This window comes from Artibeus jamaicensis, unplaced genomic scaffold (assembly GCF_021234435.1).
Source record: "Artibeus jamaicensis isolate MK-2021 breed Jamaican fruit bat unplaced genomic scaffold, CSHL_Jam_final contig_585, whole genome shotgun sequence".
NCBI lineage: Eukaryota > Metazoa > Chordata > Mammalia > Chiroptera > Phyllostomidae > Artibeus > Artibeus jamaicensis.
This window is the reverse complement of record NW_026521894.1, coordinates 15351590-15367876: the sequence shown is the minus strand read 5'-3', so window position 1 is coordinate 15367876 and position 16287 is coordinate 15351590.

Sequence of the window (16287 nt, the reverse complement as noted above, 5' to 3'; positions counted from 1 at the left end):
GCGAGAATAACCTAACATGGACTGGATCTGAACTGGACTATTTTGAGTGCAGAGTAAATAAATAAATAAATAAATAAATATTTAAAAAAAACAGAATATATGGCATCAAGGGTAAAAGCAGAGAGAAATTAATGTAATAATCCAGGTGAGAGATGATGGAAGCTTGGACTGAAGTTGTAGCATTCAGTGCAACAAAAATAATCAGGATCAAGGTATTCTTTGATGGTAGAAATAAGAGGCTTTGTTGACAAATCACATTAGATGTATGAGAGAAAAAGAATCCCTCAGAATTTCTTCTATGCCTGTAAAGGCTATATAGATAATTGTAACCCATTCTTCCCAATTCTATTTGTATGACGATATTTAGTTACTCTGTAAAGCCATTCAGCAAGAGAGTCAAATAAACTTCTATCAAGACAGATTAACAATGAGGCCTTAGTCACGACAAAGACAAATGCAGACTTTTCTCTTTTTGCCTGAATCCGCTGACAAGACCAGACTCAGACTCTCTGACTTCCCTTTCTTTGTCTCTTGATCAATTGGTTAAGATTAGAATTGTTTATCCTACTGAAACTAGCTAACCCCATAGAAAAGCAATTCCTATTTGGACAATAAACTGTGCCTTCCCCTTCTTGCAAAACAACCCAAATTGTAACTTTTCCCCTTTGGAACTAGATTATCTCTCCCTCAAAAAGTTGAACATACTGTTCAAACACATTGATGTGGGGTGACTTCTTAATTCTAACAGCCTGGATAAACCCAGTCTCCTTCCTCGTCCAGTTTATGTCTTTAACGGTTTGGTACCATGACTCTGAGTAAACTGGGAGCTTGTTGCGCTCCCAGCTTGTTGCACTTTCCTAACCTGACTGGCAATTCAAGGTTCCCACAATGAGTATAAGATGCTGATTCCTGTGCATCAGAAACTTACTTGTCCATGGGAGTACAGTAAAGATTTGATTTTAGCCCTGGCTGGTGTAGGTCAGTGGATTGAGCGCGGGCCTGTGAAGCAAAGGGTTGCTGGTTCGATTCCCAGTCAGGGCACATGCCTGGGTTGCAGGCCAGGTCCCCAGTGGGGAACACATGAGAGGCAACCACACATTGATGTTTCTCTCCCTCTCTTTCTCCTTCCCGTTCCCTCTCTCTAAAAACAAATAAAGTAAAAAAATTTTTATTTTAATTTTTACTTGGAGCATTCTTTTGCTTTATTCTGTTGCCAGCTTTTGTTTAACCTTGGTGCTACAGAAAACTCTCAATCCTCTTCTCAACCCTTTCCAAACCCGCTGCTAATTATATGTTCACCACTAGTCACAAATCGGCTCTATACCTCCAAAAGACATCTGAATTCTATTCAGGACAATTTAGAACTTCAGTGGCCTCTTTGGGACACCTGGGAAATTTCTAAACTTGTCCATCTATGGGGTGCCAATGGCTCTGACATCTTTTCTCATCAATGATCAGCATATTTTGGTACAATGAGGCAAAAAAAACTAGAAAATGTCTCTAAAATGTCTCAGCCTATGTAATCCCTTAAGGAATGTTACTCTCACTGCCAATCCATTCCTCCAGCTCCTTTTTCACCCCCAACTAAACCTCACAACCCCCTTCCTGAACCTAGGACCTTTTGTGTGCATCAGTCCAGACCTTTCCCACACCTACTTCTTCTCCTTAGTCTATGAATTCCCCTTTCCTTTTCCCTCTTTAATCCCTATGCTTCCTCTTTATTCCTCCCTGTCTTCATTGAACTACCATGCTTCCTAATCCCCTCAACCCATGGTCCTTCCTTACCTGCAGCTGAATGTTACTGACTTTGTTCCCACCTGAACAAGTATTCTAAGTTTTGATCACAGTCAGATGTATATAATATTGTTAAAGATTTTCTGAACCCCCCATACGAACTGATAAGAATGTATAAATCAATTCAAAGTCTACTTTACAAAGAAGACTTAGTCCACATATCCAACCCCTGTAGTACCCCGATCCTCCAAGTAAAAACGACTGTTGGCAAGGATGTTGACTAGTTTAAGACTTAAAACCAATAAACAAGAGTCATTCCATGGTGTTCCAGTTTCTAACCTGAACACCATTCTGGCCTCCTTCTAATCCCCTACCATTCATTTATAGTCACTACCTTATATTCTACTTTTCTTTTTAAGCATACCTCTCCCCCCTGACTTACAATATCTTTTTTTGTTTCTATGGAAAAATCAACAGTGCTTGTAATGCCTCAGTAGTTTACTGAGGATTCTACTTATTTGTTTTGGGCCCTAAATGCAAACCTGAGAAATTTAACCTTTTCCTAAAACTCATATCCAGTATGTAGAAGACCCTCTCTGCTCACCTGATTTTGACAGCTTGCTTGTCTACATCCAGTAGGTACACCAATTTCTTGCCCACATGGATATCAGGCTCTAAAGACAAATATAATTATGTGGTCCATAAGTTCATTAATCTAGGACTCGGCATCTTCCCATAAGGGAACATTGATCCCCACAATGAATTATCACCATCATCAATTTCCCTATCCCTGTGACTAAAAGACAACTCCAAGGGTTGATAGGATTAGTTGGCTATTGCTGCAACTGTATTCCTGATATTTCTACTATTAACTTCCCTTTATATACCATTGCTAAGGGTCCATGCCTAAACCTCTTTCCTTCCATGGACTCTCCTTCCATGTCTGAATTTCAAAACCTCATATCCTTTCTGTTTTCTTCCCCCACTCTTGAGTACTCCCAATTACTCATTGGCCTTTTATATTTTTATGTGCAAAGAGGAATGACACACTTTAGGGGTCTTCATCCCAAAACACAATGGAAACCAAAGGCCTGTTGCATACGTTAGCCCCAATTTAGACCCTATGGTTCAGCCATTTCTCTTTACTTGTACAAATTTTCTATGCTGCAAAATTAACTGAGATCACTGCTGACATAGTTCTGGTCATTCAGTCGGTCTACACATACCCCCATGCAATTCAAACCCTACTACTTACTGAGAACACCCAACATTTTCTGCCTCTAACTCATTTCCTATGAAATTGTACTGTTTTCTCCCTGTCACTATCTAAGCCTCAATACATCTAGTCTTCTTCTCCTCTTGAGGGACAATTTTATAATTATATCATCATCACACAGTCTATAATTCCTTCTTGCCCAAACCTCACTGAAACTCCTTGCAAAGACCTTGAAGTCACTTTCTTTGAGCATGGTACTTGCCTCAGGCATACAAATGGAGAATTTCAAGCAGAATATACTATCACAGACTTTCCACTACCCACTGAATTCAAACCCATACCTGAGGTTAACTCAGCTAAGTTGCTGAGCTCAGAGCTTTTACTAGTTTCACATAGTAGCACAAGATATGTTTTGATGTTGTACATGATTTTGGTATGGTATGGAAACATAAAGGGTTTATTAAAGCTACAAGCACACCCCCCAAAAAGCACCAAATAGAACTTAAATAGCTAACTTACAGAACTTTACTACTACCCAAGGAATCAATTATTCTCAAAACTAAAGCTCACACTGCAAAACAAATTCATAATACTAAAGTAAACCCTTTGAATGAAAAATGTGGTAAAATAGATGCTTCCCAAGAAAATTCTTTCTTGACTGTCTACATATTCCATTCATATTAATTACCCTTCTCTAGAGACAAAAATTGCTACTTAAAAAAAACTATTGGGGGACTTCCGCCAAGATGGAGGTGTAGGTGGACCCACCTTGCTTCCGTGCACAACCAAATCTAAGAACAACTATTTTTAACAACGATTAACACAACCAGACCACACAGAAAATCGACAATACAGAGTCCAAAGACAACGAAATGCTCGGCTAAACGGGTAAGCCAGCAGCGAAGCCGGTTGACCGAAAAGATCCCTGACCTGGTGGCGCGCAAGCAGCCAAGGGCGCTGATCCATTGTGGGCTAGCTACGGGCGCACACAGGGAAGAGGCGTGGCTGACTGTCTGCGGTAGGTCGCGCATTTGCGTGCAGATAAACCAGCGAAGAGGCGAGCATTGAGACTGTACAGCGCGGGGCAGCAGGCTCCCACAATTCTGCTTGGATAAACAGGCTGGGGCTAGTGGTGGGACGCGACAGAATGGGCTAGCGGAGAGGTCCGCCATTGCTCCCTCTCTGACCCCGCCCCCACACACAGCGTCACAAACCAGCGACCTGGGTGGCCCTGCCCTGGTAAACAACTAAGGCTTTGCCCCTCTTACTTACTTACCGGTGCAAACAGACCAAAAATGGCTCAAGAACAACTCAGAGCCCCAGAGCTGATAATTCTAAGCGATGAGGAAATAGCCAAACTTTCAGATGCACAGTTCAAAACACTGGTTATCAGGATCCTCACAGAACTGGTTGATTTTAGTCACAAATTAGAGAAACATATGAAAGCTAAACTAATTGAAATGAATGGTAATGCAAAGGATACCAATAGTAATGGAAAGGACTCTGGGATTCAAATCAATGGAGTGGACCAGAAGAAAGCAAATATTGGCCAAACAGAAAAGAATGAAGAAACAAGAATTCAAAAAAATGAGGAGAGGCTTAGGAACCTCCAGGACATCTTTAAACATTCCAACATTCGAATTATAGGGGTACCAGAAGGGGAAGAGTCACGAGTGGAAACCTTATTTGAACAAATAATGAAGGAGAACTTCCCCATTCTGGCAGAGGAAATAGACTTCCAGGAAATCCAGGAAGCTCAGAGAGTCCAAAAGAAGTTGGACCCAAGAAGAAACACACCAAGGCACATCATCATTACATTAGCCAAGATTAAAATGAAGGAGAGAATCCTAGAAGCAGCAAGAGCTAAGGGGACAGTCACCTACAAAGGAGTTCCCATCAGACTGTCAGCTGATGTCTCAAAAGAGACCTTACAGGCAAGAAGGGGCTGGAAAGAAGTATTCCAAGTCATGAAAACCAAAGACCTACAACCAAGATTGTTGTATCCAGCAAAGTTTTCATTTAGAATGGAAGGACAGATAAAGTGCTTCTCAGATAAGACCAAATTCAAGGCGTTCATCATCACCAAGCCCTTATTATATGAAATGTTAAAGGGATTTACCTAAGAAAAAGAAGATAAAAAAGGTGAACAGAGAAAGGACAGCAAACTCACAGTCATCAACAACCACACCTAAAACAAAAGCAAATTAAGAGGACAGCTGGATCAGGAGTGAATCATAGAAATGAAGATCACGTGGAGGATTAGCAACAGGGGAGTGGGAGAAGGAGAAGGGGGGAGAAGGTGCAGAAAATAAGTAGCATAGACAGTAGATAGAAAATAGGGGGAGGGTAAGAATAGTAGGGGAAATACAGAATCTAAAGAATTTGAGACAAGTGTTCATGAACTAAAGGGGGGAAATGGTGGGGGAGAGGCATGCAGGGTGGAGGGGGGGGAATAGAACAAATGTAATGGCATAGTCAATAAAAAAGTTAAAAGCCCTGGCTGGTGTAGCTCAGTGGATTGAGCACGGGCCTGTGAACCAGACAATTGTGGTTCGATTCCCAGTCAGGGCACATGCCTGGGTTGCAGACCAGTTCCCTGCAGGCAAGTTCCCAGCAGGGGACGCACGAAAGGCAACCATACATTGATGTTTCTCTCCCTCTCTCTTTCCCTTCCCATCTAAAGATAAATAAATAAAATATTTTTTTTAAAAAGTACAATCATAAAGAAGTATTTAAAAAAAGTTAAAATTAAAAAATAAATAAATAAATAAATAAATAAATAAATAAAACTATTGGACAACTGCTAACACCTAAGACTGAAAATCTACTGGAAACAAGTTAGAAATTTTATCTACTCAAATGAGCTTTGGAGATACCCAAATGATAACTTGTCTCTCCTTGACCATGCCCTCAGCCTCAGCAAAGCCTGCAGCAAAGAAAATCTTGAAAAGCTCCTCCACAGATATTGGTGTCAATATTCCAACTCTCATGTTATGCAGGTGGCTTCAACATTTCTCATGTGCCATGAAAACAATTCTAGTAAAAATGTAAAGTAAAGCAAGGATAAGGGTCATCTCCCTCTGGTCCTCTTTTCCTAAACAAATGGATTTTCAAAATCCCGTGGGATAAATATGTTCTAACCATGGTCTGCATAGTTTGCAGGTGGTTAGAAGCCTTTCCTACACACAGACTACTGCAACTACTGTAGCTAAGTTGCTACTAAAAAGAGTTGTCCTTGCTTGTGCTAAAAATATGCTCCTCTCTAACAATAGGGGAAATCCATTGTCACTGGTAAAATTTTCCAGGATATTCAAAGAGTACTTCCACTCTCACAAAAAAATGATTCTTACTACCTTCATAACCCCAGAAAAATATCAGGGACCAATAGTACCCTGAAACTCAATATATCAAACTCTCTAATAAACTCATTCTTCCTTGGCTGGATGTCTTACCTTTAGCCCTAATGATCATTAAATCCTCCTATGGGGGGCCTCCACCCTCAGGGCACCCCCATCAACCACAGATGAGAATAAGTCTACCAAGACATAATCTGTTTGGGGAGGAAAGGTGGCTGATCTCTCAAAGGAGAAGGGCCTTCAGCCTGTTCCTCAGTAGGCTTTTATTGGGTTTAATCAGCATAGGAATACAGGGTGTATTTGTAAAGCTCAATCATTGTCAGGCAGTGATAATCAAACAATAGATAACATTTAGAGAACTATGAGGGCTTATTCTGAGTTAGGATCAGATAACTAAAGGCCTGTAAAACTTTGGGAAACAAACTCATTTTATGCTTGGACCCTCATCGTCTAATTGAGGGTATTAGCAAAGCAGGTTTCACAGAATTTTATGCATTCTTTCTGAGGTCTGATCACTCTGGGGAACCTGCCCTTTCCAGCACGGGGCTGTACCCACTTCCGGCATTGTTTTAGGCTTAAGTCATGGCGAGGGTGCAGGCAGCCAAGAGATTAGAAGACTTCTTACAAATAGAATGAGGACTCAGGCTATGTCAAAGCTGAGGGGTGAGGTCCATCACCTCCTTTCACTATAGTCCCCCAAGTCCTTCCCTGATGGCCCCAAAGTGACCAGGCCTGTCTTAGGTCATCCCTCCCTTGAGGAATCTTACCCATCATTGGCTAACCAGTCATCCACCTGGGGCCAGGCAGGGTGAATTAAAGGAGGCAGAGGCTGTGCCCCTGCCAGGAGTATAACTTTTGCTTCCTTAGTGGCTTATGGTCCCAAGGTCTTGTTACTCAGCCTTGGCCATGGGAGGTTACAGCTTCTAAAACCAGGCAGGGTGGTTTCCAATATCCTCCCACCTCCACTCAACTTTAACTATTTCCTTATGAAGTAATTACCAGCAGGCCAATGAGGAGCCCTAGTCCTCTTAGATTTTAGGAGACTCTAATCTGAGCCAATATAGCATCCTTAAAAACTTTCAAAGTATCTTCAAGTGCTCTCAGACTTCTCACCAATAGGTCAGCTTGGACTTTCCCAACCACTGCAGCCCTGCCATCATCTTTGGGTCAGAGCCCTACTCTTCTGGAAGACATCACCAAAACACCAATTTGGAACCCAGGTGGAAGAGGCATTATTCTGTCCTCCTAATCTCTAGTACTAATGCAAAACTATGAGTACAACCTTAACTTCATTTTATAATTTTAAAAATACAAATTTTATTACAAATGAAAATTTACACCAATAAGGGATCTTAAAGGATGCTCTTTTAGGAGCTTCCAGAAGATGGCAACATGAAGTACACTGCTTCCCCAAGAAATGGAAATGAAACAGGTGACATCACAAAATGGTCAGCTTCTATCCAAAGCACTGAAACAAGATCACCTAGGATTCTCCTGTTTAAGATTCTCCAGATTCCTCTTTTGTCTCCTCATCACCCCCTTTAATATTTTTATTGAGATATAGTTCACCATTAAATTCATCATTTTAAAGTGTACAGTCCAGTGGCTTTTCACATAACTTCAATGTTATGAAATAATCACAACTAATTCTGTTGCATCCACCAATGCAAGAGACAAATTGTCAGAAACTTTCAGGATTCAGAAATGTTATTTTATTGGCCAAAGTTTTAACCTGCGCAGGGGCGGACCCTCAGAGTGTCCGGAGACCCGGTGCTCATAAGAGCTGCAAAAGAGAGCCACGCTAAGCACTTACAGCTAAGTCTTTTTATAGATGCGAGCAAGCAAGCATTGTATAGAAGCAAATGTGGCTGTTAGCTACTGGCTACTGGGGTGGCACAAGCAAGCATTGTATAGAAGCAAATGTGGCTGTTAGCTATTGGCTACTTGGGTGGCACGAGCATGACCTAAGCTTTCTGGGTTTTGAGTAATGGAAAAATTTTAACCTAGACACTTGAACAGGTGGTCCTCTACTTGTTCAGCCCTATTGGTTTTGTAGTTCTGCTTTCTTCACTCCCTATGTTCTTTCTTAACTTCCTTGTGGTTTCTGCTCTAAGTTCCTTGTTCCTCCAGGCCAAGTCTCTTTAAGGCAGTCCCTATTTTTCTGGTTTCAACAATTCCAGAATATTTTCATTACTTGAAAAATAACCTCCATATTTATTTTCAGTCACTCTTTATTTTCCCTTCCCATCAGCCTCTGACAAACACTAATCTACTTTCTGTGTCTATGAATTTGCCCATTCTGCGTACTTCATATAAATGAAATTATACAGTACATGGCCATTTGTTGCTGGCATCTTTTACTTGGCATCATGTTTTCAAGGTCCATTTATATTATAGCATAAATTAGTATATCTTTTTTAGCTCTGGCTGGTGTAGCTCAATGGAATGAGTGCAGGCCTGCGAACCAAAGGATTGTGGTTCAATTCCCAGTCAGGGCACATGCTTGGGTTGTGGGCCAGTTTCCAGCGGGGAATGCACTACAGGCAACCAAACTTTGATGTTTCTCTCCCTCTCTCCTTTCCTTCCCTTCCCCCTCTAAAGATGAATAAATAAAATCTTTTTTAAAAATTATACCTTTTTTATGGATGAATACTATTTGATTGCATGGATATACCACATTTTTGTTTATCCATTTATCAATTATAGGCACTTGGGTTGTTTCCACTTTGGTGCTATGCTATTATGAATAATGCTACTATGACCGGGGTCACACATTCACGCACAGAGGAGTGAGCAGTGAGACAGACCGTGCAGGCCCCAGTGGCGGGAAGCGGCACAGGGGATCGTCATTATCCCTCTCTGACCACGCCCCCACATACAGCATCACAAACCAGTGACCTGGGTGGCCTCTCTCTGACCCACCCCCACATACAGCATCACAAACCAGCAACCTGGGTGGCCCTACCCTGGTGAACATCTAAGGCTCCCCTCCTCATATGTAACAGGCATAAACAGATCACAACATGGCTCAAGAAGAACTTAGATCCCCAGAGCCAATAAATCTAAGTGATGAAGAAATAGCCAAACTTTCAGATGCACAGTTCAAAACATTCAGGATGCTCACAGAACTGGTTGATTTTAGTCACAAATTAGAGGAACATATGAAGGCTAAACTAATTGAAATGAAAGGAAATGCACAGGAAACCAATAGTAATGAAAAGGAAACTGGGACTCAAATCAAAGGAGTGGACCAGAAAGAGGAAAAAATAACCAAAGAGAAAAGAATGTAGAAACAAGTATTCAAAAAAATGAGGAGAGGCTTAGGAACCTTCAGGACATCTTTAAATGCTCCAACATCCAAATTATAGGGATGCCAGAAGGGGAAGAGGAACAGCCACCAGTGGAAAACATATTTGAACAAATAATAAAGGAGAACTTCCCCATTCTGGCAGAGGAAATAGACTTCCAGGAAATCCAGGAAGCTCAGAGAGTCCAAAAGAAGTTGGACCCAAGAAGAAACACACCAAGGCACATCATAATTACATTAGCCAAGATTAAAATGAAGGAAAGAATTCTAGAAGCAGCGAGAGATATGGGGACAGTCACCTACAAAGGAGTTCCCATCAGACTGTCAGCTAATTTCTCAAAAGAGACCTTACAGTCAAGAAAGGGCTGGAAAGAGGTATTCCAAGCCACGAAATCCAAAGACCTACAACCAAGATTGCTCTATCCAGCAAAGCTTTCATCTAGAATGGAAGTGCTTCTCAGATAAGATTAAATTCAAGGAGTTCATCATCACCAAGCCCTTATTATATGAAATGTTAAAGGGACTTATCTAAGAAAAAGAAGATAAAAAAGATGAACAGTGAAAGGACAGCAAACTCAGTTATTAACAACCACACCTAAAACAAAAGCAAACTAAGAGGACAGCTAGATCAGGAGTGAACCATAGAAATGAAGATCACATAAAGGGTTAGCAACAGGGGAGTGGGAGAAGGAGAAGGGAGGAGAAGGTACAGAAAATAAGTAGCATAGACGATAGGTGGAAAATAGATAGGTGGGAGGGCAAGATTAGTAAAGGAAATATAGAATCTAAAGAACTTGAGACATGTGGTCATAAACTAAAGGGGAGGAATGGTGGGGGAGGGGTGTGCAGGGTGGAGGGGAATGAAGGGGGGAATAGAACAACTGTAATGGCATAATCAATAAAATATATTAAAATAAATTATTAATTAATTTAAAAAATCAGTTTATAATTTTTCTTTGTGTCAACATACGTTTCAAATCTCTTTGATATATGCCTAAAAATAGCACTGCTGGGTCATATGCTAATTCTATGTTTAACTTTTTAAAGACCTGACAACCTACTTACCAAAGCAGATTTACCATTTTACATATCCACCAGCAAAGCTTGAGAGTTCTAATTTCTCCACATTTTTGCCAGTACTTGTTTCTGTCTACTTTTTTAAATTATAGCTATTCTTCTTGTTTTGAAATGGTATCTCATGTGGCTTTAATGTGCATTTCCCTAATTATTTCTAATAATGTTGAGCATCTTTTAATGTGCCATCTGAATCTCTTCTCTAGAGTCCCCTTTTACGTTTCTATTACCCATTTATTTTAATATCTCCTTGAGCCAGTCTTCCCTTTTCCTTTTTGCCCTCTCTACTGTTTCTTCTTTCTTCATTTCTCATTTACCTGTAAACATAAAAAGTCTCTGACACCTTTTGATGATATTCACTAAACTGATTACTCAGACCTATCATCTGTCCTATAGCTCATTTTGCTGCCTCTTATAGCCAAAGATAATCTATGACAAACTTACTTCCATTGCCCTTGGTTGTTCCCCAAAGACACCTATTATTTTTATAAAAATTGAGCCTATTGGTATATCCCCCCCAAATTGGACAGACTCATGTTACCTAACCAGTTTTGTCAGTCCTTATCAGCTCTTTAACTCAACCTCTTTCTTTATTAACTGATTTTAATGCCACTCTGTGCTCTTCAATGCCCCATCACCAGTCTCAATAGTCCACTAGTATCAACAACTCAAACACACCGAAACGCATCCCAAAACATGAACTATAATATTCCTTTTACTCTGGATTTGAAGACATCCTTTAGAAAAAAGGCGAAGTGCCTGGGATGACTTAAGGGCAGCATCCAACTACATTCAGACACCAGTTTGCCTGGAGCACTGAAGTACTGCAATATGAGCCACTCAGACAATGAAATTAAACTCTTGCATCTTCCATGTTCCATCATAGTAAATGATCATTACTGTAGACAATGTGACAAAGAAGGTTGACCTCCTCACTCAAGAAAATCAAGAGAGTCAAAGTGCAGGACTCCACAACCAGCATTTCATATGATCTTAGCCTCTAGAGAGAGTGTATGAGCTGCAGTCAGAAGTACTTCCTGCACATTTGTTCCAAAAACTTCTCTGACCTCTACATCATACACAAGATCATATGAGATATTAACCAAGAAATTGGCTGCATTGCTTCCACACTCTTTATCCCATAATTGAAGGACTTTTCCACATCAGTTTCCTAGAACCCACTAAAATGGTTGCCAGCTTGTTGCAAGTCTTGGTGTTACTCTTCAACATAGCCTCTTATAATCATTTTTCTGCTTCTTCTAAAAAGTACTTACTAATTAATTCTTTGTCCCCAAGAATTCGTTTTGAATTGCAGACCACTGTCACTGAACCACAGGTTTTTCAGCTACATCTCCAATAACACAGCCAACAAGACACTGCTCAGTATGTGGTCTATGTCACCAAAGTCTAACCCAAAACCCAACAGAAATTAACTGTAGTTCCTACAGTTACTCTAAGACAAAACAGTGTTTGTCTTGAACAAGAGGACAGATTGGTAAGAATTAACCTAGTTTTTTCCCTTCCCTTGAACCTGCTGACAAGACCTAATTTAGACCTTCCAACCTCCCACACTTTGCCTTATGATTAATTACCTTAGAGCTAGCTAACTACAAAGAAAAACTTTTCCTGTTCAGATAACTGACTAAATTTTTCTCCTTCTTCCAAAACAATCCCAAATATAAATCACCCCATCTACAATTTGTTTATCCCTCTCTATAAACTCTTTTTATATTGTTGTTCAAGTACAGTTGCCTCCATTTTCTCTGCACCACTCTCCCCCACCCCACCCATCCCCACCTCCCATCCTCAATCCTACCCCTCTTTGGGTTTGTCCATGTGTCCATTGTACATGTTCCTCAACGACCTTTCCCTTTTCTCCCCATTATCCCCTCCCCCTCCCTTCTGTTTACTGTCAGTTTGTTCTTTATTTCAATGTCTCTGGTTACATTTTGCTTGCTTGTTCGCTTTGTTGATTAGATTCCAGTTATAGCTGAGATAATATTGTATTTGTCTTTCACTCCCTGTCTTATTTCACTTAGTATAATGCTCTCCAGTTCCATTCATGCTGTTGCAAAAGGCAGGGGCTCTTTCTTTCTTTCTGCTGTGTAGTATTCCATTGTGTAAATGTACCATAGTTTTTCAATCCACTCATTTACTGATGGGTGCTTAGGTTGCTTCTAGCACTTGGCTATTATAAATTGTGCTGCTATGAACATTGGGGTGCAGAGGTTTTTTGAATTGGTGTTTCCAGATTCTTAGGGTATAATCTCAGCAGCAGAATTGTGGGGTCAAAAAGGCAGTTCCATTTTTAGTTTTCTGAGGAATTCCATACTGATCTGAATAAAAACACCTACTAAGACATTCTCATCTTTGTGAACAGACACCTCTGCAAGGAAAACATACAGAGGGCCCAGAGACACATGAAAAGATGCTCAGCATCATTAGCCATCAGAGAAATGAAAATTAAAACCATGATGAGATACTACCTCACACCAGTCAGAATGGCCATCATAAACAAATCAACATACAAGTGTTGGAGGGGATGTGGAGAAAAGGGAACCCTAGTGCACTGTTAGTGGGACTGCAGACTGGTGCAGCCACTTTAGAAAACAGTATGGAATTTCATCAGAAAACAAAAAAATGGAACTGCCTTTTGACCCAGAAATTCCACTTTTAGGATTATACCTTAAGATCCCTGAAACACCAATCCAAAAGAACCTATGCACCCCAATATTCATAGCAGCACAATTTATAATAGCCAAGTGCTGGAAGCAACCTAAGTGCCCATCAGCAAGTGAGTGGATCAAAAAACTATGGTACATTTACACAATGGAATTCTACACAGCAGAAAGAAAGAAGGAGCTTACACCCTTTGCAACAAGCATGTATGGAACTGGAGAGCATTATATAAGTGAAATAAGCCAGGTGATGAGAGACGAATACCATATGATCTCACCTTTAACTGGAACATAATCAACAAAAGGAAAAAGCAAACGAAATATAACCGGAGTCATTGAAATTAAGAACAATCTAACAATAGCCAGAGGGGAGGGGGGAAGGGACAGTGGGGAGAAGGGTTTTGAGGAACGACTATAAAGGACACATGGATAAAACCAAGGGAGAGGGTGGAAGCAAGGGAGGGAGATGGGTTTGGAGAGTGTGACAGGGAGGGGTGGGGAGAAAATATGAAATATTGTAATTGAACAACAATAAAATTATTTAAATTAAAAAAATAGACATTCTCATCTTTGGATCGATGGTATTCTCCTTATTGCAGTAACCTGAACTATTTTTTATTTTAATAGTTTTCATTATTTAAACATTTTTACCAATGTAATAAATGTGATCATTATACTTATTAATAACCACTTTCTTATCTCAATCCAGTTATAACTAAGTAACATATTTGCTCAGAGAAAGAGCCAATGGACATTATTACCAAATAAAATTTATTATAATGGAATACTATGAATGTGTGCCATTAAGATGGTACTATGTAAAGAACCCAGTAATTTTAAAATTCTCCCTTGACCATCTCATCTCTCTTTTTTCCAAAATCTCCAATGGAGCTATGCTCATGTCACAAACACAGCAAGGCAGAAAAGGCATGATATTATCAGAAGACTGTATGATCCATACTCTGCTGTAAAACTCCAATAGTTTGGCCAACTATATGGGAAGCTCATTTTCCCTGTGTAAGCAGATGAAATCAAAGCAGACCCTAAATTTGCTGTATTGGCCTCCAAAGGCTAAATTCCCATCTCTGAAATCTCCATTACAATGGGACACTAAAGCTTGTATCAGTGGAAGAAAAAGAGTGATTATCTCATGAAAGCCTATGTATAACTCTGAGACATACCTTTTAAAAGTTTTTGACATAGTAAGTGCCCTGGAAATTATCTAAATCCTGATCAATGCTCCTCCTAATAGGTCATGAAGAAAAGGGAAGAAAGGCAAGTAAATCTTTACTTTCCTCATGCCCAAACCAGTAGTAGACAAGGATGTCTCCTAAAGATGAAATAGAAACAACTTTTACCACTGACCTCTTACTGTTTCTGTCTGTTAAATCAGAGCTAGCAGGAAAAAAATAAAAAGGAAATTTTTTTTAAAAGTTAGCAGGAGCCCTGGCTGGTGTAGCTCAGTGGATTGAGCGTAGACCTGCGAACCAGACAATCACGGTTCGATTCCCAGACAGGGCACATACTGGGGTTGCAGGCAGGTTCCCTGCAGGCCAGTTCCCAGCAGGGGACGCATGAAAGGCAACCATACATTGATGTTTCTCCCCCTCTCTCCTTCCCTTCCCCTGTAAAGATAAATAAATAAAATCTTAAAAAAAAAAAGTTAGCAGGAGACTCATAAGACCTGAGCAATTAAAGATTATTGTGATGTAACAGAGGATTTCAAAATCTAATTATAAGCTCTATTATTGTACTTTATTCCATTTTAATTGACTTTGATTAATGTGTGTGTTCATTATAATACAATCATTAATATGAAAAAATTATATTTTGTATTACATTATATTGCACTTATGGAATTTGCTCATTAGGCATTGAAGTTATAGTTATTCTTCTAGTTGTGAAAATCTCATAGAATCAAATGTTAATATTCATTTAATCTTGGAATAGAATTTGGAAGAAAAAAAAGAAGTTCTAACCTTTTCTCCCCACTAGGAGCAATATGGAAGTCAGTTTGCAGGGAAGTCTGCAGCAATAGGTTCCTAAGGACTGTGTTCTATCCAAACAGCTTTAAAAGAAGTTAGAAGCCCAATGTACAACTGTAAGTGTAATGTGATGATAGAGAATAAAAAAGGATTTAAGTAGAATTTTTAAAAAGGCAATTGAGCTCCTGAGGCAGTAAGAAATTTATCTTTGAAGATGAAAGAGGTTGCCTCACACCTAAATCTATAATATCTCAAAGTGGTAGTCATAAAGCAAAAGCAAAAATACCCAAAAGGAAAAACAGGAAAATGACCTCTGTGCAGATGAAAAAAGAACTTTCTGAAAAGTTTTCACTCTACCCAATGCGAGGTGGAAAGTGGTATGTCATAACCATCCAGAGGTGACTATTCAGGCTCATACCTGCATCCAAATGCATCAGAGACTGAGAAAAAGCAGCCTGTAACCTAACGTGGAAATCTACTATTATATCTCAGCAATATACTGCAAGAGAATATGTTCAGTGCTATCATTCTATGATGAGATCTTTATAGTTTACAGGTGGTTTTGACTATACATATTCCTTCAATCTCCTCCATGAGGAAATGAGACATCATTTACACAGGCAAGTGACTCCCTTACCTGCCTTCATTTTCTTAGAAACACTTTAAGTTTGCTCTTGTCAGCTGGCTGCCAAAGTATACAAACAACTCTTTCAAAAATTATACAGATCCCAGGTTCTTACCAGAAAATATAACCCTGAGGTCTTTGGTGCTTAACCCTCATCAAAAGCCTGATTGCCAGACATAATATTTATGGATGATGTTCTAAAGGATAGGTAGTCTATCTACTACTTTATCTATTCTAAGTTAGTGTTGAACATCAATAATAATGTTCAAAGCCTGAAAATGTGTATCACATTCTGATGTATTAATAGCAGCC